The sequence below is a fragment of the Notolepis coatsorum genome, assembly GCF_963971535.1.
Source record: "Notolepis coatsorum genome assembly, chromosome: 6".
Classification (NCBI taxonomy): domain Eukaryota; kingdom Metazoa; phylum Chordata; class Actinopteri; order Aulopiformes; family Paralepididae; genus Notolepis; species Notolepis coatsorum.
In genome coordinates, this window is record NC_140170.1 from 18,104,197 (window position 1) to 18,130,455 (window position 26,259).

At 43.4% G+C, this 26,259-nt stretch overlaps 1 protein-coding gene across 1 annotated transcript in view; it reads left to right on the plus strand.

The window, feature by feature from the left end:
- Window positions 1–1,096: 1,096 nt before the first annotated feature.
- The window catches only part of LOC311229399 (uncharacterized protein), a gene marked incomplete at its 3' end in the record, with an annotated part of 160,086 nt that continues 134,923 nt past the window's right edge, over window positions 1,097–26,259 (plus strand). The window contains exon 1 of the mRNA XM_084315483.1: window positions 1,097–1,271. The remainder of the gene's footprint in view (window positions 1,272–26,259) is intronic.

The window sequence follows — 26,259 nt, forward strand, 5'->3', positions numbered from 1 at the left end:
ACCAGGCCCATTGCAAGTAGCTGTACTCTGTCGTCTACTCTAAGCCATCCTAGGTTGTCAAAGTGGGCAGGGGTGAGGTGGGTTCTAGGAGTAAGGTCAAGCAGTAGTCTGACCAGTTTGTTTTGAGATGTTTGTAATTTTGTTTTTAGCGCCTTTGAGGTGCTTTGGTACCATGAGGTGCAAGCATAGTCGTAGTACCCCTGAATGAGTGCTCCTGCCAGAGTCTTCAGGGTATTCTTGTTTACCAGAGAGGAGATCCGGTACAAGAATCGAGTTCGTTGGTTGACTTTTTTTATTACATTGGATGCCATTTTGTCACAGGAGAGATTAGCCTCTAGGATGGAACCCAGGTAGGTAATTTCATCTTTCCTTGTGACAATATTGTCACCCACTGTAACTGAGAAACCGTCGGTCTTGCTGAGTTTGTTATTTGAACCGAAGAGAATGGACTCTGTTTTGCCCATGTGTAATGATAGTTTGTTATCAGCGAGCCATATGCAGATTCTGCCTAGTTCCGAGCTGAGGGTTTTTTCAACCTGTAACTTGTTCTTGTCAGAGATCAGCAGGGCTGAGTCGTCCGCAAACAGGAACAAGTTGCAGTCACAAGCTGACGACATGTCATTTGCATAAATTAGGAACAGTAGCGGTCCTAGTATGCTTCCTTGTGGAACACCACAGCTCACTGTGAGGGGGGGGGATAGGGTACCGTTTACCTCCACCATCTGTTCCCTCCCCTCAAGGTGGGATGTCTTGTATGTCATAAATGTCCTGATGAATTGAAAATGGGGGACCCTGATGTAAACAAGACGAAAGTATTTCTCTGGTCTGTATCCCCTTAACAATTATGTGTATTCAGCCGTACTGTATTGTACCCATTCTGCAATCTGTTAATAAAAATGTCAATCAATCAATCAATAAGGGAGGGCCTGAATTCTACAGTGCTCCCACTGTCCTGTGGGGGGCGGCAACGCGCCTAGATGCGCAGTCCGCCGGAAACAGACAAGAAGAAGAAGAAGAAGCTGAAGAAGCTGAAGAAGATTGTGGTCGCGATCCGCCATTAACCCATTGAGCTGAAGAAGAAGAAGGAGAAGGAGATTAGAAGGAGAAGACCCGCAACAGAAGATGGAGGAGGAGGAGAGCCACTGCCACCAAGCAGCACGTCTCGACGACTCTACAAGTTCAAGTGTTGGATACTAATGACAATACCGTTTGAACATAACTCGCTGAAAGTTTTAACTCCTCGAGGACTGACCACCGGCGTGGCTTGAACGGTGAGGTTCTGTACTCAATATACACGTCGACGGACCGTGGTCCTCAGTTTTCAATATTATTATTATTATTATTATTATTATTATTATTATTATTATTATTCTTGACCCGTATTTGGAGAAAAGGAGACGAGCTGAGCACCAGCGCCTCTGACCTGTAGGTATGTTGTTGTTGCATTCGACCCCGTCAGCCTGCAACGTGGTGGTCGATATTGTAGATCTATGTTAGTGATGCTTCTCGAAGACACTCTGACGTCACGAGACCGCCGCCATCTTGGTATGGTGGAAAACAAACTGATTTCGACGTATGCGTTGAGCTCCGTGTTTATTACATATTTTATCACATTCTTGTTCATTTCGTAACCTTTTCATGAGATTTGTTTTGAAAATATTGAGGCCAACGTGGCATTTCACTATTTCGAAAGCCTTTCTGGTGATTCTAAGGCGGGGAGAAAAAGGCATGTAGGCTACTTGAAGAGAATGGACTAACGTTATGGTGAAGTAGCTAGCAGCTAACATTTCTCTGCTGTTTACAGCCTCACGGCCAATAAAACTTAATTTACGATATACATATTTGTTCCCTATTCTCACCTGTTATGAAATGGGTAGAGCAGACATGCGTATGATTTGACTTGGGGGGCCAGGGTCTGCTTTGATCGACTCTCCCGTCTGAGCCGCCAGCTATCCGTGATGCCTCAACTGGAGTGGTATTATATAAAACTTTAGATTTTTGATTATGTTATTACTACTAGTACAAAGCGTAACACAGCAGCTCTTTGGCATTGTGATGCACTGAAGAAAATGACCCTTGATTGTGTTTAATTTGCCACTTTTCCGATCCGTTTCTGCACTAAATGAACCGTTCACAATGTACCCGGGGTGCATGTTTCCCCCACGCCTATCAACAACAGACAGGAAGTTGACTTCGAGAATTTGGAGAAAAGGAGACGAGCTGACCATCAGAGCCTCTGACTTGTAGGTATGTTGTTGCACTCAACCCCGTCAGCCTGCAAAGTGGTGGTAGATATTGTAGATCTATGTTTGTGATGATGATGACACCCGGAGGTTAGCATGTTGGTGGCTAGCTCACTGGAGGTTAGCATGTTGGTGGCTAGCTCACTGGAGGTTAGCATGTTGGTGGCTAGCTGACTGGAGGTTAGCATGTTGGTGGCTAGCTCACTGGAGGTTAGCATGTTGGTGGCTAGCACACTGGAGGTTAGCATGTTGGTGGCTAGCTGGTAGGAGGTTAGCATGTTTGTGGCTAGCTGACTGGAGGTTAGCATGTTGGTGGCTAGCTCACTGGAGGTTAGCATGTTGGTGGCTAGCTCACTGGAGGTTAGCTTGTTGGTGGCTAGCTCACTGGAGGTTAGCATGTTGGTGGCTAGCTCACTGGAGGTTAGCATGTTGGTGGCTAGCTCACTGGAGGTTAGCTTGTTGGTGGCTAGCTGACTGGAGGTTAGCATGTTGGTGGCTAGCTCACTGGAGGTTAGCTTGTTGGTGGCTAGCTCACTGGAGGTTAGCATGTTGGTGGCTAGCCCACTGGAGGTTAGCTTGTTGGTGGCTAGCTCACTGGAGCTTAGCATGTTGGTGGCTAGCCCACTGGAGGCAGGGGAGGAAATTAGGCCACTTTACTCGCCAAATGCGAGAATTTTTTACGTTTGGAGAGTGATTCATGAAGACCACTCGCCAGTTTGGCGAGTTGACAGTGCCACAAGAGCACTGCACAAGACCCGCGGACATAGAATGTTTAATATAAGTTCCCGCAGTACTGGCCAACCCGCGGACATATATAATGTTTAATAAAAGTTCCCGCAGTACTCGCCAACCCGCGGAAATATAGAATGTTGAATAAAAGTCCTGCGGTACTAGCCATCAGTCAAGGAAGCACTCACAAACGGATAACGTTAAACACAGCAGAAGATGGAAAACAGACAGACTGACCAACGGGGAACTACATCCAACCCTAGTACAACCCTCGAGTATAAGTTACTAGGGACACATTTAAATCACAGAGGTGTAATGTTAGTATATTGGAACTGTATACAGTAGTTAGCTTCTAGTTAGCGTTTTAGCTATATAGCTGCTTGCTAGCTAACGTTAGCCCTGTGTGTGTGTGTGTGTGCTCAAAGCAGCCAGCCCCATGTTAGCTAGGTGTATCTGTTATGACTATAATGTTTCCAAAGATGCACCGGACTACGACGTAAGGTTAGACATAGGGCTGGGCGATAAAACGATAACTATCGCGATAAATTATTTCCTTGAAATAAACATGAAACGTGGTCGCAAAGTTTCGATATATCGATTTTCCAAGCTTGGATATGAGCACACGCACTAACAACCAATCAGTGAAGGAGATGGCCGATAGCGGAAGGAGACCCGGAAGGAGGCGCGGAGGTAGGACTCAGTAAACAAGGCTGGCTAGGGCTATTTTTTTTTTTTTTTTTATTTAACTTTGGCCATTCCCCTGGCTCTTTTATGTGTTTATCACATTTATACTGGTCAAGGATGACCGACAGAAACAGGCTGAAAGGGTTCAGATGGGGGGGAAGACACTCTGGGAAAGGCACGGCTGCAGTCGGGATTCGAACTCGCTAAGCCCCAGATCCATTTACATTTACATTTAGTCATTTAGCTGACGCTTTTATCCAAAGCGACTTACAAGTTCTGTGCGACAAGACAGCAAGAAGGGTATAACTATCAGCTGAGTAACAATGTTCATCAAAGTGTTGCGTGTTACAGTGTAGGTTAGTTTATTAGGACAAGTGCATGACATTAAGGTTAGTCGGGGTTAGATTTTTATTTTTTTAAATTTTTTTTATCATTTCAGATAATGGTTGAAGAAGTGAGTCTTTAGTCGACGGCGAAAGATTGGACGGGATTCGGCTGTCCTAACTGGGATGGGTAGTTCATTCCACCATTGTGGGGCAAGGACTGAGAATAGGCGGCTTCTCTTTGATGACCCTCCGGGAGCTTGGATAGGAGTAGATCTGAGGCGGCCAGAAGATGCAGAGCGTAGGGGTCTTGAGGGTGTGTAGTTAGAGACCATTGACCGGAGGTAGGCGGGAGCGGTTCCCTTTGCCGCACGGTATGCTAGGTCGAGGGCCTTGAAGCGGATACGTGCAGCAATGGGGAGCCAGTGCAGGTCCCTAAGAAGTGGGGTGACATGGGCCGACTTCGGTAGGTTTGAGATCAGGCGGGCCGCTGCATTTTGAATGAGTTGAAGAGGCTTGGTGGCAGTGGCCGGGAGGCCAGCTAGCAGTGCGTTGCAGTAGTCGAGGCGGGAGATGACTGTTGATTGGACGAGGAGTTGGGTGGCTTCTTTTGTCAGGAAGGGGCGTATCCTTCTGACGTTGCTCAGGAGGAATCTGCAGGTTCTGGTTGTCGCTGCGATGTGAGCAGAGAAGTTCAACTGGTCGTCGAGGACAACACCAAGGTTCTTGGCGGTCGGCGATGCGGTCACAGCTGCATTCTCGACTGTGATGGAGAGGTCGGTCAGGGGGGAGGATTTGGCCGGCAGGTGGAGCAATTCTGTTTTGCTTAGCTTCAGTTTGAGGTGGTTGGTCGTCATCCAGGCGGAGATGTCGGACAGACAGGCCGAGATCCGCTCAGAGACGTGGATATCTGAGGGAGGGAAGGAGAGGAAGAGTTGAGTATCATCGGCATAACAATGATATGAGAAGCCATGAGACGTGATAATGTTACCCAGTGATTTAGTGTAGAGGGAGAAGAGAAGGGGTCCTAGGACCGAGCCCTGGGGGACACCCGTCCGGAGGGGGCGGGTGGCCGACAGAGTCCCTCTCCATGACACTTGGTAGGAGCGGTCATTGAGGTATGATGTCAGCCATGTCAGCGCAAATCCAGCCACTCCCATTCCTGCGAGGGCCGCGAGGAGGATCTGATGGTTGACTGTGTCGAAGGCTGCAGATAGATCTAGGAGAATCAGGACAGAGGAGAGGCCTTTCGCTTTTGCTAAGTGAAGTGCCTCTGTGACCGCAATGAGGGCCGTTTCTGTGGAGTGGCCAGTCCGGAAGCCAGACTGATTGGGGTCTAGGAGGTCATTCTGTAAGAGATAAGCAGTAAGTTGGCTGGATACAGCACGTTCAAGTGTTTTAGAAAGGAAGGAGAGAAGAGAGACAGGGCGATAGTTGGCTATGACGGTGGGGTTCTGGGTTGGTTTTTTTATGAGGGGCGTGACTCTGGCTTGTTTTAGGGAGGTGGGGACCACCCCCGAGTTGAGTGAGGAGTTGATGGTTGCAGTTAGGAATGGAAGGATGTCCGGTGCTATGGTCTGGAGGAGTGGGGAGGGTAGCTGGTCCAGCTGGCGTGTAGTCGGACGGTTCGACGTTACCAGTGTCAGGGTCTCGGCTTCTGTAATGGGAGAGAAAGATGACAGAGTGAAGGATGAGGTTCTCGATTCAGCGTTTGGAATGGGTGGGGGTTCGGAGAAGGAGCTGCGGATGTTCTCCACTTTTTCCTCAAAGAAGATCGCAAAGTCTTCGGCAGAAAAAGATGAGGGAGGAGGAGGTGGGGGGGGGGGGAGTGAGGAGGGAGGACATGGTAGCATGCAGTTTGCGAAGATTCTTGGCAGAGGCCTCGATCCTATGGTGAAAGAAAGAAGCTTTGGCATTAGTAATGGTTTTGGAGAATGTTAACAAGAGGTTGTGATATGTGTCGATGTCAGCAGTGAGGCCTGACTTTCTATACTTCCTCTCAGCCGCTCTCAGGACCTGTCTTTGTTCTCTCACTGCATCCGTCAGCCATGGACTGGGTGGGGAACGGCGGGCAGGTTTCTCAACGAGGGGACAGAGCTTGTCGAAGGAGGTTGCAAGGGCTGAGAGGAGGGTGGAGGTTGCCATCTCTGTGGGGAGAGCAGAGAAGGTGTCACTCAAAGGTAGAGCGGATATTATGTCAGAGGAGAGGGTGGAGGGGGATAGGGAGGGCAGGTTGCGTCTGAGTGAGACGGTTTGAGTTGGGGTGAAGACTTTTCGGTTAAGCATGAGAGTTAGTGAGAAGGATATGAAGGAATGGTCAGAACCGTGACGAGCACGGTTGTCCACGGCGCTGAAATAGCGCTCGCGGTACGTGGTGAGCTACTGGAGCTCCCCGTGGCTAGGGCTAATTAGCTTGCACGGCGCTATTTTACAGTTTACCTGCCGAGTTGGTGTGTTTTGAATTCTGAGGGTAACTGTTATAGTAGTGTGGGGTATACGGTGGACGTCGTTGCAATGAATTGGGCGGAACAGCGTATTTTATGGTCATTTTTAGTACATTGTCATGAGATACTCTGCTCGGAAACGAGGCTGGCTAGGGCTAATTAGCTTGCACAGCGCTATTTTACAGTTTACCTGCCGAGTTGGTGTGTTTTGAATTCTGAGGGTAACTGTCATGAGATACTCTGCTTGCTTTGGCTAACTGCTAACGTGCGCGGACTGATGACGACATCAACTCGACTCTCGAGACATTCACAGCAGCAAAACAAGTCTAATAGCCCGTCCATCGGCGCCGGGCATAATAAGTTAATTAAACTTGACGGACATTATATCGACGATAATTATCGATATCGAGTTATATGAAAAGAATTTTATAATTTTATCGCGATAACGTTTTTGGCCATATCGCCCAGCCCTAGTTAGACATTTTATTTCATGCTCAAAAGCCCCTGGCTTGCACATCGCTAGGCCTGCCACGATAACACATTTGGCTGGGCGATTAATTGCCCCCGAAAATATCGCGATAAGCGATATTATTGCGACCGGTTAGAGAATTTTTTTTGAGAAATTTATTTCCCAAAACGTTTATTTTGAAGCCCACCGCTCCGTCTTTTCCGGTGTTTTAGACTTTTATTTTGAAGCCCACCGACCGGACCGGAAGTATTGTTGTGATTATCCTTAGCAGAACCTATGAGCCTACAACTTGTCTCGTCCGGTTCTGTTTTTGAGCTAATGATAAAACAAATTGTTGGTGAACAACTAACTTTAGGTTAGTTTTAACGTTAGCTACTAACGTTAGATGCAGCTACTACAGGCAATCAACGATGAGGAGGAAGCGTCAAAGCAGTATATAATAGAATAGCTGTGGTGCGTAAGCACTGCAGCATGACTCGAAACTACCGGAGTGTTATAATAAATTAATTCATGTTTAACTTGTCCCCGTGTCCAGTCCTTTGACTAGCCCCACCCGTTCATTGTAAACAATGATGCATGTAATTGTATTAACGTTATTCTGTGTTGTACTTGTAGCTATGCTATACGTTGTATTTCGTTTGTTAGCTATTTGGCTAATGTTGTTAGCATGGAATGAGAATCAAAGCTCTATCTTTCATCTTTATTTAGCAGTCCAGTTTCTCCGGGCAGTAGCGAGTAACTACTTGGGTCTAAAAATAGCTAACGTTACACTATGTTAGGCTACTTGGTTAAAAGGAGCAACACTATTGAGAAATGTAGTTAAGCTATGATGTGGCGTTGCCCCACGGAGCTCCTGTGCTGTACTCTAGTAACGTCAGCAGCCCGCCTCCCAACACGGACAGTGACTGACAAGGGGCACTGGTTCGGCCTCATTAAAACAAACGCGCAAATAGCAATTAATCGCGCCCGTCAAAATCATTGCATTCATTTTAATTATCGCAGCGATTAATCGATTTATTGCTTATCGCGGCAGGCCTACACATCGCAGTCACGAAAGGGGCTAGCTCAACCAGTGCACAACAGCACACCAACCCAACTGACGTTACCACAACACTTGACGGTACTTCACAGCACTGTCGTAAGGCCACCGTGCCGTCTTAAAGGCACAGTGAACACCGTTGTGATGCCACTCGGATGCATACACAACATTGACGTGGCTTGACAACTGAGGTTCAAAGTTAACTTGATTGATTGAAAACTTTATTAACAGATTGCAGAATGGGTACAATACAATACGGCTCAATACACACAATTGTTAAAGGAAAACTCCAACATTTTGGGAAATTAGCTTATTTAACATCTTCCCTGGAGTTAGACAAGAAGATGCATACCTTTTTTGTCTCTGTGCATGCATTTAGCTTAGGGAACAGTCGCTCTGTTAGCGTAGCTTGGCTTCATCACTGGAAGTGGGGGAGGGTTTGAGCCTGACGTTCCCTACAGTGCCCTACAGTCACGAAATACACTCCAAATACAACTCTAAAACGTTCCTGTAAACATGTTGTGACCTATGTATTTACCACGTGGAGAAATTAAAAATAATTGAATTCGACAATTATGTTTTCTAAGCAGATATACTCTGAACTATTTTTTGCCGAACGACTCCTCTCTGAGCGCAGTCAGTGATTCCTACGTGAAGCCGTGTTTGTTTACATTCTCATTCATTCAAAGGATCCGAACCGATTGAAGTTTATGGATACCATGACTTAAAATCCTCTTACCTTGACGATTAAAAGCCTCCCCAATTTAGAAAACCGTAATCCAATGGCTGGTATTGATATACTACTAACTACTGCACGCTAACGGAGCTAACCGGACACTCAAGCAGATAACGAGAGCAATGACTTCCTTTCTGGGGGGTTTCAAAATAAAAGAGCGACGTCTATTAGCGGAATACGTTTATTTTGTACATTATCTAACGTATCGTTTGCCAGCTCCGGTTGCCTTTTTTGTTTGTTTGGCCCCTTCCCATCGGTAAATTCCATATAATCTCAACTTTCCACGGCGGTAGTGTTATATTTAGTCTGTTGATACTTTTTCAAGCAAACTGTTACATAAACGTGTGTTTTTTATACAAAATTAGAAGTTGAGGAGGGAGCTCAGAAAAATGCGACTACTCCATTCACCGCTCACTAGCGCCCCCCTCAACAATCGACAATGTTGACTGGAAATGAGTCATTGATGAGCGACGGGCAGATTAGACACATAGCCATAATTTAAAACATAGATTAGGCGATATTAACGTTAACATTGAAGTGGATGGTGGGCATTCAAGCACTAAATGTGCGCCCCCTGCTGGGCACTGAAAGTGTTAAGGTGGTAACTACTGGAATAGCCTACCAGTTGTGATTAGAGAGTGCCCCACATAATCCATGTTCAAGACTCATCTTAAACTGCATCTTAAGGCAAACCAGAACTAGGCCTGCCGCGATAAGCAATAAATCGATTAATTGCCGCGATAATTAAAATGAATGCAATGATTTTGACGGGCGCGATTAATTGCTATTTGCGCGTTTGTTTTAATGAGGCGGACCCAGTGCCCCTTGTCAGTCACTGTCCGTGTTGGGAGGCGGGCCGCTGGCTTTCTATTCTACTAGCATTAACGTTACTCATACAAACAGAGTAAACACAGTTTTCAATCAATCAATAACAACATTAACGAGACCCTCGTTGTGTCTATTCTGCTAACGCTAACGTTACCTCTCATTGTGTCTATTCTACAAGCGTTAACGTTACCAGTCGCGTCTATTTGCTAACGTTAGCATTAGGTAATAACCGGTTTAAAATGGATGGTGATTACCTCACGTTGTGTCTATTCTACTAGCATTAACGTTACTCATACAAACAATCAATAGCGAGTTATATTGATCACGCTATGTACGATAGCCATGCTAAAACGCTAGCACAACATTAGCACCTAACCTAACAACAAGCCTTAACAAGTCAGCGATCTTTTTGCGAGACTAAACTCTCCGCTCGGTGGCAAATTGTGTTGATGTCGGTTTTGTTTAATCAATAAATGAGGCAGAATACACAGTGACTGTATCCTTTGTTTATTGCACTTGTGCCTGCTGCAAACATAATGCTTATGAAATCCTAGAGACGCGTCTCTATTCTGACCAATCAGTGGTCTGCAGTGTTTCACGTGACTTTTCTGGTACCCAAAGTACCTGATAATCGCAACAATACTTCCGGTCCGGTCGGTGGGCTTCAAAATAAAAGTCTAAAACACCGGAAAAGACGGAGCGGTGGGCTTCAAAATAAAAGTTTTGGGAAATAAATTTCTCCAAAAAAAAAAATTCTCTAACCGGTCGCAATAATATCGCTTATCGCGATATTTTCGGGGGCAATTAATCGCCCAGCAAAATGTGTTATCGTGGCAGGCCTAACCAGAACTGTGATTTTTAATCTGATTTAGTTTATGTAACTTGTTTCTTGTTTTTATTGTTGTTTTTATCATTGATTGTCACCATGCTTTTACCCTAAGCAGGCTATTTATTTATTGAAAGAGTTTTGCTGTCTCCTGGTGTAAATTAGCTCTTGCTACAACCCTGCATGTTTACATTTTGTATTTTGTACTTGATGTTCATTAACACTTTCAGTGCCCAGCAGGGGGCGCACGATTTAGTGCTTGAATCCCCACCATCCACTTCAATGTTAGTGTCAATATTAGGGATCGGTACCGAATTCGGTACTTTTGAGGTACCGAACCGAAACACGTCGGTACTACAGAGTATCGATTCAAGTGAGATACAGAAAAAAAATATATATATTTTTTTATTTTATTTTAACCTTTTTTCTTTTCATGTCAACGTTCACACGCACAATATATGCTTACCTATGATTTGACTTGATTCAACAACAAAGCAGTCGGAGCAATGGCAAGCCGAAAACTGTTGAAATTGTAGTTATTTGAAGTTTGGATTTTTTTTTCACGACTGACGTAGGTAAATAAAATTTCTTGAGACTAAAGTACCGAAAAAAGATACCGTTAATTAATATCGCCTAATCTATGTTTTAAATTATGGCTGTGTCTAATCTGCCCGTCGCTTATCAATTACTCATTTTCCAGTCTACATTGTCGAAGCGGATTGTTCTTTTATCGGTTCATTTCCGTTTTATAGCATCTTGAAAAGCCCTCGTTTTCAAGGAAAATAAAAATATTCCATAAACGGAATATTCTAGAATACACAAAAAACGTTCAAATTTTCAGCCTATTTATGAATCGTTTTCAAATAAACGCTAGATTATCGATAGTATATGTGTACGTATGCACGCTGGGGCCGCGATCTGATATCTGATCTGATATATTTCCTGATCGCTCGCACAGCCAAACAGCCATATGACACATAGGGGAAAAGCTTATATCTCCGTGAAAACGGGTCTGATTATCCTAAGACTGGTAAAATAGATTCCTTACCTGAGATCAGATGGTATCCAAAAAGATTATTCCAATTCCTGATCGCCATTCCAAAAATCGATGTATAATTAAATCGGTTGGGTCTGAGTGTTGCTGGTCTGCCGTTCTGCAGCTGGATACTATTGGTTTGTTTTGGCAAAATTCTTCTGCTCTGTTTTTTTTTTTTTTTTTTTGGATCGGGAAATATCGGTATCGGTAGATACTCAAAATCACATGATCGGGATCGGATTGGGAGCAAAAAAACGTGATCGGGACATCCCTATTCCAAAAGGGTGCATTACCATCTGGGAGACGATAGGGGGCGCTTTTTTCACATCTGAGCTCCTGATAAGGCTGTCCCCGAACCCTGTTTTTAGGGTTCGAACGTTTGCCAGGGTTTATCGAACGAACGTTCGAACGTTCGTTTTAAAAAAAAATTTAAATGAAAAAACGTTTTGATAAGATTTTAAAAAAGAGAATTTAATCATATTTCTTTTATTGTATTATAGATCCTACGGAGGGCGGCATTGCATAGTCTATTGGTGAAAAACATGTTTACAGTGGTGGCTGTTCATGTAAACATGTAATTAAACAAAGCACTCAGAAGAAAATAAACAAGCTACTGCATCAAAGTTACTACTTATGATAAACAATAGCCCTTGCACACCGCAGTCACGTAAGGGGCTAGATAAACAAAGGCATTCATTTTGTGGCATTAACGTTATATAGTTAGTGTTACACGTTCAATAACATCAGCATATTATTTACCCAAACATAGCAAGTAGCAAGCACTCGTCCTCAGAGTCTGGCTATTCCCATCATGTCACTGCCATTGGCTCCGTGCCGCGCTCTCACCGGCCGTCTTACCCCACGGATGCGCGCCCGTCCTGGGCATCGGTCAACCATGGTGCTCCCACTTACCCTGCGCCCCAGCCGTCCCCTTGGGCTTCCGTTCCTCATAAGAGCCCTGAGTTGTACCCATTCTGCAATCTGTTAATAAAGTTTTCAATCAGACGCATGTATAGAAAGGCTTTGTTTTATTATAACTGTAAGGGCAACCTAACAAGAAAATGTTGCCAGTGAGGGAATACTGGGTGAAGCTCTTTCCTACGCGTGATGCTTGTTGATAATAAATGATGTCTTCTCCTTGGTCACTGTTGAGAGTGTTTTATTACTACTTGCTGTGTGGACAAATATAAGCATACAAAATAAACTCAAAAATGTACGCAAAGTAACTGAAAACAAACAAACGAGCACGGTAAAAAGATAGTGTGGCTTCCCTGTGAATATTACCCAAATTCCCTGCCGCTGCACACCTGTGAACCCATACATTTAGATTGCACTTGAGCACACATGAGCCCCGCCTCCTGAGCCCACTGCCTGCTAATTGGTCAACACTTTCATGATGACACAGTGCCTTCATACAGTAATACAAAAACAGAAAATCATTAAATTGGCTACAACACTCCGGGCCCCAATTGATACTATATAAACATATAACAATTCAATGCATGCAAGTGGTTGTAGCCAAGTGCGTAGTCCGCGTTGATATTTAACTCGTAGTGCTCAAAGCTCATGCAGTCTGCAGGAAAAAACAGATGATCATATAATTAGCTTCCAAAAGAAGACAGATCTTGGCAATAGTTCAAAAGTCATGTAGTTCATAAAGTTCGTGTAATCCAGTAGGGTTAGTACCCCCAGTAATAGAAAAGTGGCTTCAGTCTACTCAGTGTCCAATAGAAAGTAGATCTTTATGATCATGGAAACTTCTCCTATGTCCAAAGGGAAAAAATGGTTACTAATCTAATCAGCTTCCAAAAGAAGACAGATCTTGGTGATTGGTCGCTCCAGAATGTTATATTTGGTTTGAACTTTCACGGATCGCACAAGTCCATGTCTGTCAGGAAAGGTCTGCAGTACCTTGCCCAACAGCCAGGATCCACGAGGGGCATTAGAGTCTGCAATCATGATGATGTCCCCTGTGGCAAAGTTCCTCTTGTCCTTTGTCCATCGTTGTCTCTCCTGTAACAGTGGTACATATTCTCGAACCCACCGGTGCCAAAAGAGGTTGGAGAGGAATTGAACTTGCCTCCATCGACGTTTGGAATAAGAATCAATTTTGCTGAAGAGCCCTGGTGGTAGGGAAGGTTTGCCCTTTAACAGAAGAATGTGATTCGGGGTCAAAGGTTCAAGGTCATTTGGATCCTCTGAGGCGTTCGTAATGGGACGGTCGTTCAATATGGCCTCTACTTCACACAGGAATGTTTGTAATCCTTCATCGTCTAAATGTTGTTGGTGAAGAACAGAAGTCAACACCTTCCTGACCATGCGAATGACCCTTTCCCACACTCCTCCATGATGAGATGCAGCAGGAGTGTTGAAACTCCACTTTACTCCAAGGTGAAGTAGTGAGTTTGATATTTTCTCTTGGTTTAGGTGAGTTAAAGCTTCTCTCAGCTCACGTTCTGCCCCAACAAAGTTGGTGCCGTTGTCGGACTTAATGTGTGACACTTGGCCTCTTCTAGAAATGAATCTGCGTATGGCGTTAATGCAAGAACTGGTGTCCAATGAGTAGGCCATTTCCAAATGGACTGCCCGGCTGGCCATGCATGTGAAAATAACTCTGTATCGTTTGATGAGGCCACGGCCTCTCTTTACCTCAAATGGTCCAAAATAGTCTATGCCGACATTTGTGAACGGTGGAAAGTCAGCTTGCAACCTTTCCTTTGGTAAATCTGCCATTTTTTGCTCGCCCAGCTTTCCTCTGTTTCGTCGACAGACAACGCAGGAGTTGAGTACTTTTCTGGCAGCCGCATTTGCTTTGGTGATCCAGTACCGTCTGCGAAGTCCCGAAAGCAGGTGGTTCCTTCCACAGTGTCCCAGCTGTTCATGCATGTGGCGTAAGATGAGAGTGGTGATGTGTTGACCTTTAGCAAGAATGACTGGATGTTTTATGTCATCGGGCATTGCTCCTTTGCTAAGTCTTCCTCCCACTCTCAAAAGTCCATGATCCAGTACTGGATCAAGTCTGCAAATGTGGCTGCCTTTCTTTACTCCAGATGTTCCTTCTTTTAAAGCAGTGATTTCATCACTGAACTTGTCCATTTGACAGTATTGAATGATGGCTCTTTCTGCAGTGTTGATGTCTTCAGGACATAAGGTGTGACCACCCATTGTGGCTCTGAAACTCTTCATGTCCTCTTCCACTTTGTTCTTGTGAGTTATGTCAAACTCGGTGCTGCACAGAGCAGCTTGTAGTTCTTTTCTCCTTTGAAGCAGCACCTGCAGCGTCTTCCTTAGCTGAAGAAACCACGCAACTGAGGTCTTAAGTTTGTTCCATGAGGAGAAGTAAGTTATCAGCTGATTTGTTGCTTGTGGTGCGCTGTTGATGATGACAGCGTTAACTGAGGCCTCTCCTCTGACCTCTGGGTCATCACTGTTGATGGAACTTGTATCCAACATGTTAACAGGCCATTCTTCCTCACTTTTGAAAAGGAACTCCGGGCCGTGGATCCATCTACTGCAGGTGAGAATGTGTTCAACTTTCACCCCGCGGGAGGCCTCGTCTGCTGGGTTCCGTTTTGTGTCAACGTACCTCCACTGTGAGATATCTGTAGCTTCTCTGATAGCAGCAATCCGATTAGCAACAAAGGTGTGAAAGCGCTTTGTTTCATTTCTGATGTATTTTAACACCGTTGTGCTGTCTGTCCAGAAGGTCGAGTTTTCCAATTCCAGTTGTAACTCTGATATCAGGAGCCTGTCAATTCTTGCTGCCAGTACTGCAGCTGTCAGTTCCATCCTTGGAATTGTCACACTCTTTAAAGGAGCAACCCGTGCTTTTCCTAGAACAAAAGACAGGTGAACCTTCTCGTTATTGTTTTGCAGCGCTCAAGTAGGAAACTGTGCCATAGCCATTCTCGCTGGCGTCAGAGAAGTGGTGTAATCTGGCACCTGTGAGCTGTCCAAAATCTTTGGGTTGAAAGCATCTTGGCACACTAAAGGTGCTGAGTCTTTTCAAATCCTCTAGCCACCCCACCCATTGTAACTGATACTTTTGAGGAATACGCTCATCCCAACTGTAGTCCAATTTACATAAAGTTTGTAGCAACATCTTGGCAGGTAATGTGAAGGGTGCTAGAAACCCAATAGGGTCGTAGACTGAGCTGACGACAGACAAAAGACCTCGCCTTGTGAATGGTCTGTCCTGAACTGACATTTTGAACCTAAAAGTGTCAGTTTCTGCACACCACTGCAGTCCTAGGGTTCTCTCGACAGGAAGGCTGTCCCTGGCGAAGTCCAGTTCCTTTACGTTCTTGGCTCTTTTTTCAACATCAATGGTTTCCAACACAGATCTGCTGTTGCTCATCCACTTCAACAATTGGAAACCTCTCAACTGGCATACGGCGGTAAGGTCTGTAACCAGGGATATGGCTTCTGCCTCTGAGGACACAGATTTCAGGCAGTCGTCCACATAGAAGTTGTGCTGGATGGTATCCGTTACGTGGACTGGGAAGTCTGCTTTGTTGTCTTCAGCCGTTTTCCTGAGGGCAAAGCTAGCACAGCTGGGTGATGATACTGCACCAAACAGGTGTACAATCATTCTGTATTCAGTGAGTGGCTGTGTTAGATCACCTCCTGGCCACCAGAGGAAGCGAAGGAAATCCACGTCCCGCTTTGCCACGTGGACTTGATGGTACATAGCCTTTACATCAGCCATAATTGCTACAGAGTCTAGGCGAAACCTTGTGAGAACTCCAAGCAGGGAATTTGTCAAGTCGGGTCCCTGGAGTAGCTTGGTGTTAAGTGACACTCCCTTGTAGCTTGCTGTACAGTCGAAAACCACTCGCAAGTCTTTCTTTTTAGGATGGTGTACCCCGTGGTGAGGGATATACCACACCTTTCCCTCTTTTCCTTCCAACTGGTGCTCTGGCACTCTCTCCGCATAGCCGTTGCTTATGACGTTATTGAGAAAGTTAGTATATTCTTCTTTGAAGATAGGGTTTTTATTTAATTTCCTTTTTAGGCCGAGGACTCTTTGCTCAGCAAGGTGGCGGTTGTTGGGCATAACAACATTGTCCTCTCTAAAAGGCAATGGCAAGCAGTAATGTCCATTCTTTAGTTCGGCTGAAGTGTTGACAATTTGCATGAACTTGAGATCTTCTATGGACATTTCTGGCTTGTCTGCTGTTGATTTCTCATTGAAGTCATGGTTGTATTGTTCAACCAACAATTCTTCTATCTGAGCAATGGAAATGCGGTTGGCTGTGACCGTGGGGCAGCCAATCCCACCGTCACCGCCTTCTCTCAATGGTCCGTTAACAACCCATCCCAACAGAGTTTTAACAGCGTAAGGTCCTTTACCCCTGCTGTTTATCACTTCCCATGGCTCCATTGCGTCTGGAGTGTTAGTTCCTATCAACAACTCCACGTCAGCGTCAATAGCAGGAATTTCCACAGTGTTTAAATATGGCCAAGCATATAAGTCCTGTCGCGGGATGTTAGAGCGAGTCACAGGCATCTTGTGTTGGGTGTACACATCAGGTAATTCAATGTAGGTGTTGCTGTTTAGTGCTGCAACCTCCAGTCCTGAAATGACTTGACTGTTGACGAAGTTTTCTTGGTTCATTGTTTTCATCAGGAATCTAGTGCTCCTTCCTGTCAAGTTGAGCTTCCTCATGAGTTGCTCAGAGCAGAAGGTGGATGAACTGCCGGGGTCTAAGAATGCATAGGTTTCTAAGACTGTATTACCTTTCTTTGCCTTGATTTTGACAGGTACAATAGACAAGACGCAATTTTGTGCTCCGGCCCCTATGTGGCCACAAGTTTTGGGAGTGGTGACTTGACTCATTCCGTTTTCATCTCGCGTGCCATCTTGTCGTGATCTTAGTTCTTGCCATTCCCTTTCATGAATATGGAGAATGGTAGGATGTCTTAGGTTACATATTTTACAAAACAACCTACTATGGCACTGTGAACTTATGTGCCCGACATGTAAACATCCAAAGCAAGCACCCTTTCTTTTTAGAAAGTCTATTTTCTCACAATGCCGCTTCTTCTCCATTTTAAAACATGTTTCCACACTGTGACCCTCTTCACATAGCAGACAGGATTCTCGTATTGGTTTGTCAAACTCAACGGGTGCCACAAACGTAGCAAAACTGCTTCCTCTCTCCTGCAGGCGTCCTTGTGAAGATTTGTTTCCAATCTTTAATTTTGACATTGAGACAACATTGTCTAGAATGTCCCCGTACAGTGGGTCAGATGCGATAGACACTTGTCTTTCAATGAATGTGACAACTTCACTGAAACCTGCTTGACGATGGTGTCTCTCCTGGTATTCAAAAGCGATGTTTCTCCATCTGTCCCTGAGTTTGTAAGGTAGCTTCATAATTATTGCCCGTAGGTTTGATGGCATGTTCATCTCAGACATATAGCTGATGTCTTCCATGGCATTACAACAGATGCGTAGAAACAGCGAAAATGCTTGCAAAGCCTTGATATCCTCTGATTTTATAGGTACCCATCCAAACGCTCTCTCCATATACGCAGTGGCTATTTTCTGCTCATTTCCAAAACGTTCATGCAGAAGAGTTCTTGCCTTGTGATACTCCCTGTCGGATGGCATATGTTGACAGCTCTTTACCAGCTCTTTAGGTTGCCCTCTAGTGTACTGCTCCAGGTAGTACAAGCAGTCCACACTATTAACAACCTTTCCTTCCACTCCATGTTCAAAGGCTCTAATGAATGTGTTGTATTCAAAAGGGTTTCCATCAAAGATTGGTATATCCCTGGGGGGTAATGATAAGGAAACTTGCTGTTGCACAAGTAATGCTGTAATGTCATTTAGCTTCTGCATGATCGTGAGGATATTGCCTTGGTCCTCACTGCTTTGACTGGGTTGCTGCGGTGAACACACAGTAGGAGGTAGGTGTTGAGATCGCTGTGGCATGCTTGCAGTGAAGGCACTTGGTTTTATTTTGGTTCCGTGAGAACTGATTTCCTTGTGCCGAGAGGCTACAGTGCTGGGCTGTTTAGATAGCTTTTGGTGTGATTGAGTTGGTCCTGCAGGTTTGCTGCCTCCTGTTGGCGGAAATCTGTATTGCTGTGCTGAATCCACTGGCTGTGCATCAATTGTCATTGCAGGTTCATTCCCTCTTATTGGTGGATAGCTGACATGACAATCCGACATTGATGGAATGAATTGTACAGCAGAGGGGTTGAGAACAGCCTTTTCTTTTGATGCATAAGAGTTCCATTCCATCTGTAACTCTGCTTTCAATGTCAGACCCTCTGTTCCTGAGAACATTTACCTTAGCTGTCTGGGCAGCAATTTGACTTTGTATTTGCAGCAATTGTCGTCTTTTCCTTATTTGTGCCTCCTGGGCTTCCACTTCATGGCTTTCTTTTAATGCCATTTCCAATACCACAAGTGCCGCCACCTCGGCCTGTGCCAATATGGATGCGGAAATGTTTGATGACATTGAGTGTCGGGTAGAACTACCACGTGACACCCTTGATTGACCCGTATTGGAAACACTGTCATCTGGCCCAACACTATTCACCTCATCGTTTTCATTTGACACAAAGTTGACGTTTGAACCATCATTATCAAGACCCTCGTTTGCATAGGACGCAGCATTGTTATTTGAACCGTTGTTATTCAGAACCTCATTTGTACTTGAAACAGCATTGTTCTTTGTGTCAACCACACCCTCAGTTGCATTGGGCACATAATTTAATTCGTAATCATTGTCATCAACTTGTGTGGGCATGCACTGCTCCCTATTAGCACACACCCATTGCTCCATTTTGTCCATGATTTGATTAACATTGGTTTCAAGGTCACCTGCACATTCTGTTTGTTTACACATTTCGTCGTCGGGTAATAGAGGTTTTAGTGATTCATGTACCCGGGTAGTTTCACCAACCAACTTCCACAGTGTGTCGTGCTTAATTTGCATGACGGAAATATTTTCATTTGAGCACATCATTTGATCCAACTCTTTAGCTATTTTACACAATTGTTTCAGTCCAAAGTTCCTTTCTTTATTTAACAACATGATCTTCGTTTCCAAAGCTTTAAATGTGGGCTTAGAAAGCCTTTTGCCAAGTTCATTGTCTGTTTCATCTTGATTGACAGCTGCCTCCATTTCGACGTTAATTTCCTGATTCCCCACGCTACTCATGTTTACAATGTCAAGCAATAGGCGGAAATTTTATATAGAATTCATGGTAGGATTTGCCTTTATCCATCTGCGCGAGGCGACTCCTTCCACAACTTTATTACATTCATTCATGAATCCGTCTCACCGTAATTTCTTTGATGTGCTGTTCCGTGTTGTTGATATCGTGGTTGAATCGGCAGAAAACGTCAATGAAAAGGGCCGCTGTTCCTTGAGTCCTTCCGTATCTGTCCGTCTTTGAAAACAATCTTGTTTAGAAGCTTATCTTTTTACTTGTGTAAGGGCAACCTAACAAGAAAATGTTGCCAGTGAGGGAATACTGGGTGAAGCTCTTTCCTACGCGTGATGCTTGTTGATAGGCCTGTCACGATAACACATTTTGCTGGGCGATTAATTGTCCCAGAAAATATTGCGATAAGCGATATTATTGCGGTTTTGAGAGATTTTTTTTTTGAGAAATGTATTTCCCAAAAGTTTTCAATTAACCTTTTTTTTCTTTTTTTTACTAATATAATAATAGCATAATAATGCAAGGAAACCGTTTCAAAGTGCAATAAACCTTTATTTAACATTGGAGGATATTTTAAATATCCTAAATAAAAAAATTCTCAGTTTGATTGTTTATTATAAAACAAACTGAAACTGGAAACAAGCCCTCTGTCTGGCTTTTTGTATCATCCTTTTAAAATGTACATTTATTATTAATGTACCTTGCGGTACCATGTACAAAATGTTAATAAAGTATGAGGAAAAAACTGTGGAAACGTAATAAATAAAAAGGCAGTGAAACAATAATCAAATAAACACCAAAATATATACTATCTCTATTGTAATGGAGACTTCAGCACAGGATAAACTAGGGATGGGCAAAAATAATCCAGATCGATTGATCACATGATGTACTCGAATACTCGTGGAGGAAAACGCTGTACAAAATAAAAATCTTTTCCGGTGTTTTAGACTTTTATTTTGAAACCCACCCACCGGTCCGGAGCGGAAGTATTGTTGTTATTATCCTAGCAGAACGTATTGAGCGGACAACTTGTCTCGTCCGGTTCTGTGTTTTTGAGCTAATAATAAAACAAATGTTGAGATTGTTGGTGAACAACTAACTTTAGGTTAGTTTTAACGTTAGCTACTAACGTTAGATGCAGCTACTACAGGCAATCAACGATGAGGAGGAAGCGCCAAAGCCGTATATAATAGAATAGTAGCCCTGTGGTGCGTAGGCACGACTCGAAACTACCTGTTATAATAAATTAATTCATGTTTAACTTGTCCCCGTGTCCAGTCCTTTGACTAGCCCCACCCGTTCATTGTAAACAATGATGCATGTAATTGTATTAACGTTATTCTGTGTTGTAGCTAGCTATGCTATACGTTGTATTTCGTTTGTTAGCTATTTAGCTAATGTTGATAGCATCAACGCTAGATCTTTAATCTTTATTTAGCAGTCCAGTTTCTCTGGGCAGTAGCGAGTAACTACTTGGGTCTAAAAATAGCTACACTACAAAGAACACTACTTGGTTAAAAGGAGCAACACTATTGAGAAATGTAGTTAAGCTATGTGGCGTTGCTAGTGCCCCACGGAGCTCCCGTGCTGTACTCTGTAGTAAGGCCAGCGGCCCCCCACACAGAGAGTGACTGACAAGGGGTACTGGTTCCGCCTCATTAAAACAAACGCGCAAATAGCAATTAATCGCGCCCGTCAAAATCATTGCATTCATTTGAATTATTGCGCCGATTAATCGATTTATTGCTTATTGCGGCAGGCCTACTTGTTGATAATAAATTATGTCTTCTCCTTGGTCACTGTTGAGAGTGTTTTATTACTACTTGCTGTGTGGACAAATATAAGCATACAAAATAAACTCAGATAGTGTGGCTTCCCTGTGAATATTACCCAAATTCCCTGCCGCTGCACATCTGTGAACCCATACATATAGATTGCACTTGAGCACACATGAGCCCCGCCTCCTGAGCCCACTGCCTGCTAATTGGTCAACACTTTCATGATGACACGGTGCCTTCATACAGTAATACAAAAACAGAAAATCATTAAATTGGCTACAACAATAACATTCGTTGCAGTAAAATCATTATGACACGTTTGGTCATCCTCATCTACGTTCTCGGCGGGGAGCTAACGTATTAGCTACGGTAAATCTGTTGTGCTTCTTGCAAGCGGATCAATGGCGGCATTGCCGGAAGTAAAAAACGAAAACGCTTGCCGATTGGTGGTAACAGCAGAGGCGGGTGCAAGCGGTGTGACGTAATTGGCAGAATCGCCTGTCAATCAAAATTGTTCTATTGCATTGGTTGAGAGCTCTGGTTGAGACAATAGTATCCAGCTACAGCCCGGCAGACCATACTGGTTGAGCCGAGCGCCGCCTCTTCACATCGCTTCAACCCCGTGCGCCTCCTTTATTTTTTTTTCACCGAACGTTCGAACCCATTAATTAAAGTCCGAATGTCAGCGTAACGAACGAACGTTCAAACGTTCGGGCTCAGCCTTAGCTCCTGATGGGGCTGGTTTCCCAACGGTAGACTCGGTTGATGAAATATAAATTCAGAACGCTAATAAAAAAAAAATCACGCTAATTGTCGTGCTGGGCATTCAGGGGGCGGGCTGCAAACACGTGTTATGTCGTGGCTGGCATTCAAAGTGTTAACATGTGCTGTCCCTATCAAATCAAACTACTGCTACAAACAGTCACTTAACTTTAGCTTTTGCCTAGGGCTGGGCGATATGGCCAAAAATGATATCGCGATAACAATATGATAATGTTATATCACTCGATATCGATAATTATCGAAATTGTTATATTATATATATATATTTTTTAACAGATTTATGTTTATTTTGCAGCAATTCTTTGTCGTTGCCGCCATCTTTAGTGTTACATCCCCTCACACTCCAGTTCTCAGGCTGCAGCTGGTTTAAAAGCGAAAGTAAACGAGCTTCTCTGCTGGCTGTGGCTCCAGGGGAGTTGAATAGGTCTGGCTCTGCTAGTTTCTTTTCTATCTTTCGGCGCTTTTTTGGTGGACAAACCACAGCACATGTGCACCGTGACTCGCGACTGGAGACTAGCTCTGCTAGCACACATACTGTAGCCTACTGTGTACAGACGGTTTCAAACTGTATTTTAAATTAGAAAGCAAACTAAATAAAAGAGACAAATAAATCTCAATTTGGTCAGTATTGTCATTTGGACAAGCAAAGCCATTACTTTAAGTTGCAGGCAAGAAAGACAAGTCTGTCCACTGTCTCTGGTTTTAAAACTGCCCTGTTGCAGGTAAAAAAAATTTTCCTCCAGATATATATTTTTTCTCTATCGATTATTAAAATATATCGCGATATTTATAATTTTATCGCCCAGCCCTACTTTTGCCCCTTTTATGCATACAATGCCTATGTTTTGGCTAATGTTGCTCTTCTAGAAAAATAATCCTTTCAGGGTTGCCTATTGAAATACTGTACACCTCCAGTACAGAAACATTGTTTATGAGTTTGCGTGTCGGGTATCATTGATTGATAGTCGATTCTGCCAATTACGTCACACCGCCTGCACCCACCTCTGCTGTTGATAACGCTAGCCAAGTTAGCTGTACACACATACACAGTGGGCCAGTGACTTTGGTGTAGGGGTGTAACAATGCATCGATCCTAAGGGAAAATTCAACTGCATCGATTTGAAAATGTTAGAATCGATTATCGTAATTTTAATGTGTACACAGTAGGACTGCACGATTAATCGATTTTTAATCGAAAGCGCGATTTGGAATGATGCAATTATCAAATCGCAAAAAAAATTTAACGATTTTTTTTTTTTTTTTTTTTAATAAAAAAAATTTAACCAGGAAGTCCCATTGAGATACAAGATCGGTTTGGGAGAGGGAGGTAAGGGCTTTTAGATTGTGTGTTGTGAAGTTTCGACTTCAGAGAGGGAGAGTAAAATACAGAAAAAAAGGTACCGGTATCGATTCCCAGGTAAAAATTTATATTTTCAGGCTCGGTGTCCTGAAAAGGCCCACCGCGTAGGCCAGATCCAAGCCGCATTTTACAATAGACCTCTGTGGGGCTGCTTATATATTTTTTTTTATTATAATCTCAAATGTAATCGCAATATCTGTCAGAAAAATCGCAATTAGATTATTTCCCAAAATCGTGCAGCCATTGTACAGTGTTATTCTCATGTCCGTTACAGCCAACACAACGACATACGCTACTGCATCAACGTTATGATTAACAAAGCATGGCATTCGTTTTGTTGCATTAACGTTATATTACTATTGCTATCGATACATCTAGGTGTTCTAAAGTCTATTGGTAAGACTAGAATAAGTTACTGTCTCGGAAAACTCTCCTATTGCAATGGTGGACTTTCAGGAAGTAAACAAGAAAATGAGAGCTTCCGATTGGTAATTTCATTTTTTATTATCTTTTTTAACAAGTCACGTCACTCTGGACCGTTGGCCTGAGTGCAATGTGGGACTTGTAGTTTTTGAACGATTATCAGTGGAGAAAAAAAAGGACGACTGAGGCTGTAATCTTCACTCGCACACCGTGCAAGTTATTTTTCCGGTTCGCGCACACATATTTCTAGGGGCATATGCGAGCAATATGGTCGCACTGTAGGGCCCTGACCCCTTGATTTTGATAGTTTTGAAAGTGCACTTTTTTATACTGACCGAATCTATTTATTTATTGGACTGACAGATCAACAGTGTAGGGATCCCGTTCTGGCAGTGTCATGTCTCTTGTGCTTTGAAGTAGGGGTGGACGGTATAAACGGTATACGGTATAAACGGTATGAATTTGCTCTACGGTATGGATTTTGACTATACCTTGTAACCGGTAGAGCAGCTCTAAAATAGCAATGACGTCATGTAACCACAGCGCGACTATTTCACTCGCATTTGCCCCTAAAAATAGATAGAATTAGTCATAGATAATAGATATGTGCACACTGGAAAAAGTTATTTAGGAGGCTTCGCGCAGTGGGCGTGTCAACACGCAATTGTCATTTCATAATAAACGCATCACCACGGCGCACAGCAAGTTTAAATTTCAGTTCCTGGCATTTTTAACCAGTGGAGAAAGGTAAGAGATTTCCCTATCGTTTTTCTTATATGAATTATTCTACGTTAATAAAACATACCTGGTGATCAACTACAGTTTGCTGTGAACATAATGATATGTGTAGTGTTCTGGCGGCTGGGCAGCAGGAGCTTGATGCTGGATTTTGCGAGAAGCATGCAGCTGCAGAGCCGCAGAGCGGGCCGCTGTGCCTGCACAGTGCAATACTCCAATTCAGCCATTGGCAATTCAGCCGTTGGGTGGGGGGCGCTGTTGAGCGGGCCTGTGACCGGACCTGAAATCGCCCCTGCTCTGCGGCTCTGCAGTTGCATACTATTGGGATTCGTTGGGAGCAGCACGGAGTCTCGACTCAGGACTTATTTTATTTGTTATATAATGACTGTATACGCAAAAGTAGCCTAGTTTTAAGTTAAAATATTATAAATCTACATTCTTTGAGGATGTCATTCTTTATATAGCCTGCCTATCAGGCAAAAAAAATTATTCTAACGGAAACACTGATACCGTGATATTAGGGCTGGGCGATATGACGATATTATATAAATATCGGGTACAGTTCATTAACAATACACTTTTTCAACGTATCGTGGATATCGTGATGTTTTGCCCAATAGGATTGTGTCGCATCAATCTGGTCCACACGTTACTCGTTCATATCTCAGCCTGTGTTGAGATATGCCCATTCAGCGGTCTGTTAATAAAGTTTTCAATCGGATAGATGTATGGAAAGGCTTTTATTATAACATTCGTTGAGGTAAAATCATTATGGCTCATTTAGTCATCCTGTGGTGCACTGGTTTCCTACTAGTCGGTTGCGGGGAGCTAATGTAAGTAGCTTTGTTGATGTCAGCACACCGGACATTCAGGAAGTCAAAAACTAATGGCGCTTGCCGATTGGTGCTAAGAACAGCAGGGCGGGTGCAAGCGGTGTGACGTAATTGGCAGACTCGACTGTCAATCAAAAATATTCTGTTGTCAGTCAGAATGAATGAATGAAAACTTTATTAACATATTGCAGAATGGGTACAATACAGTACAGGAGGATGAAGACCAGAAAAAGACTTTCGGCTTTTTTTACATAAGGGTCCTCCATTTTCAATTCATCAAAACATTTAGAGACATACAAATATACAGTAGTTTCATAAAAATGCTAAAATGCTATTGATTGATTGATTGATTTAAAACTTTATTAACATATTGCAGAATGGGTACAGTACAGCTCAATACATACAATTGTTAAGGGGATGCAGACCAGAGAAAGACTTTTGTCTTGTTTACATCAGGGTCCCCCATTTTCAATTCATCATATTTCATATCTAAATCATATAATATCTCATTGCTAAATATATGCAATATATTATAATCTAATAATCCAATAATCTAAATCTAATATATAATATAAAAATGCTAAATGCATGGGTATTTTATTTTGTCTTTAATGTTAGCTTGCAAACTCAAATACTGTCTTGGTAAGCCTCATAATGAATCGTTTGGGGTAAAAAAGAAAAACATTGTGATGTGTATCGCCGAAAGGTCAGAAAATATCGTGATATCATATTTAGGCCATATCGCCCAGCCCTACGTGATATATACCGTTACCGTCTATGCTTCAAATTATACCGTGATA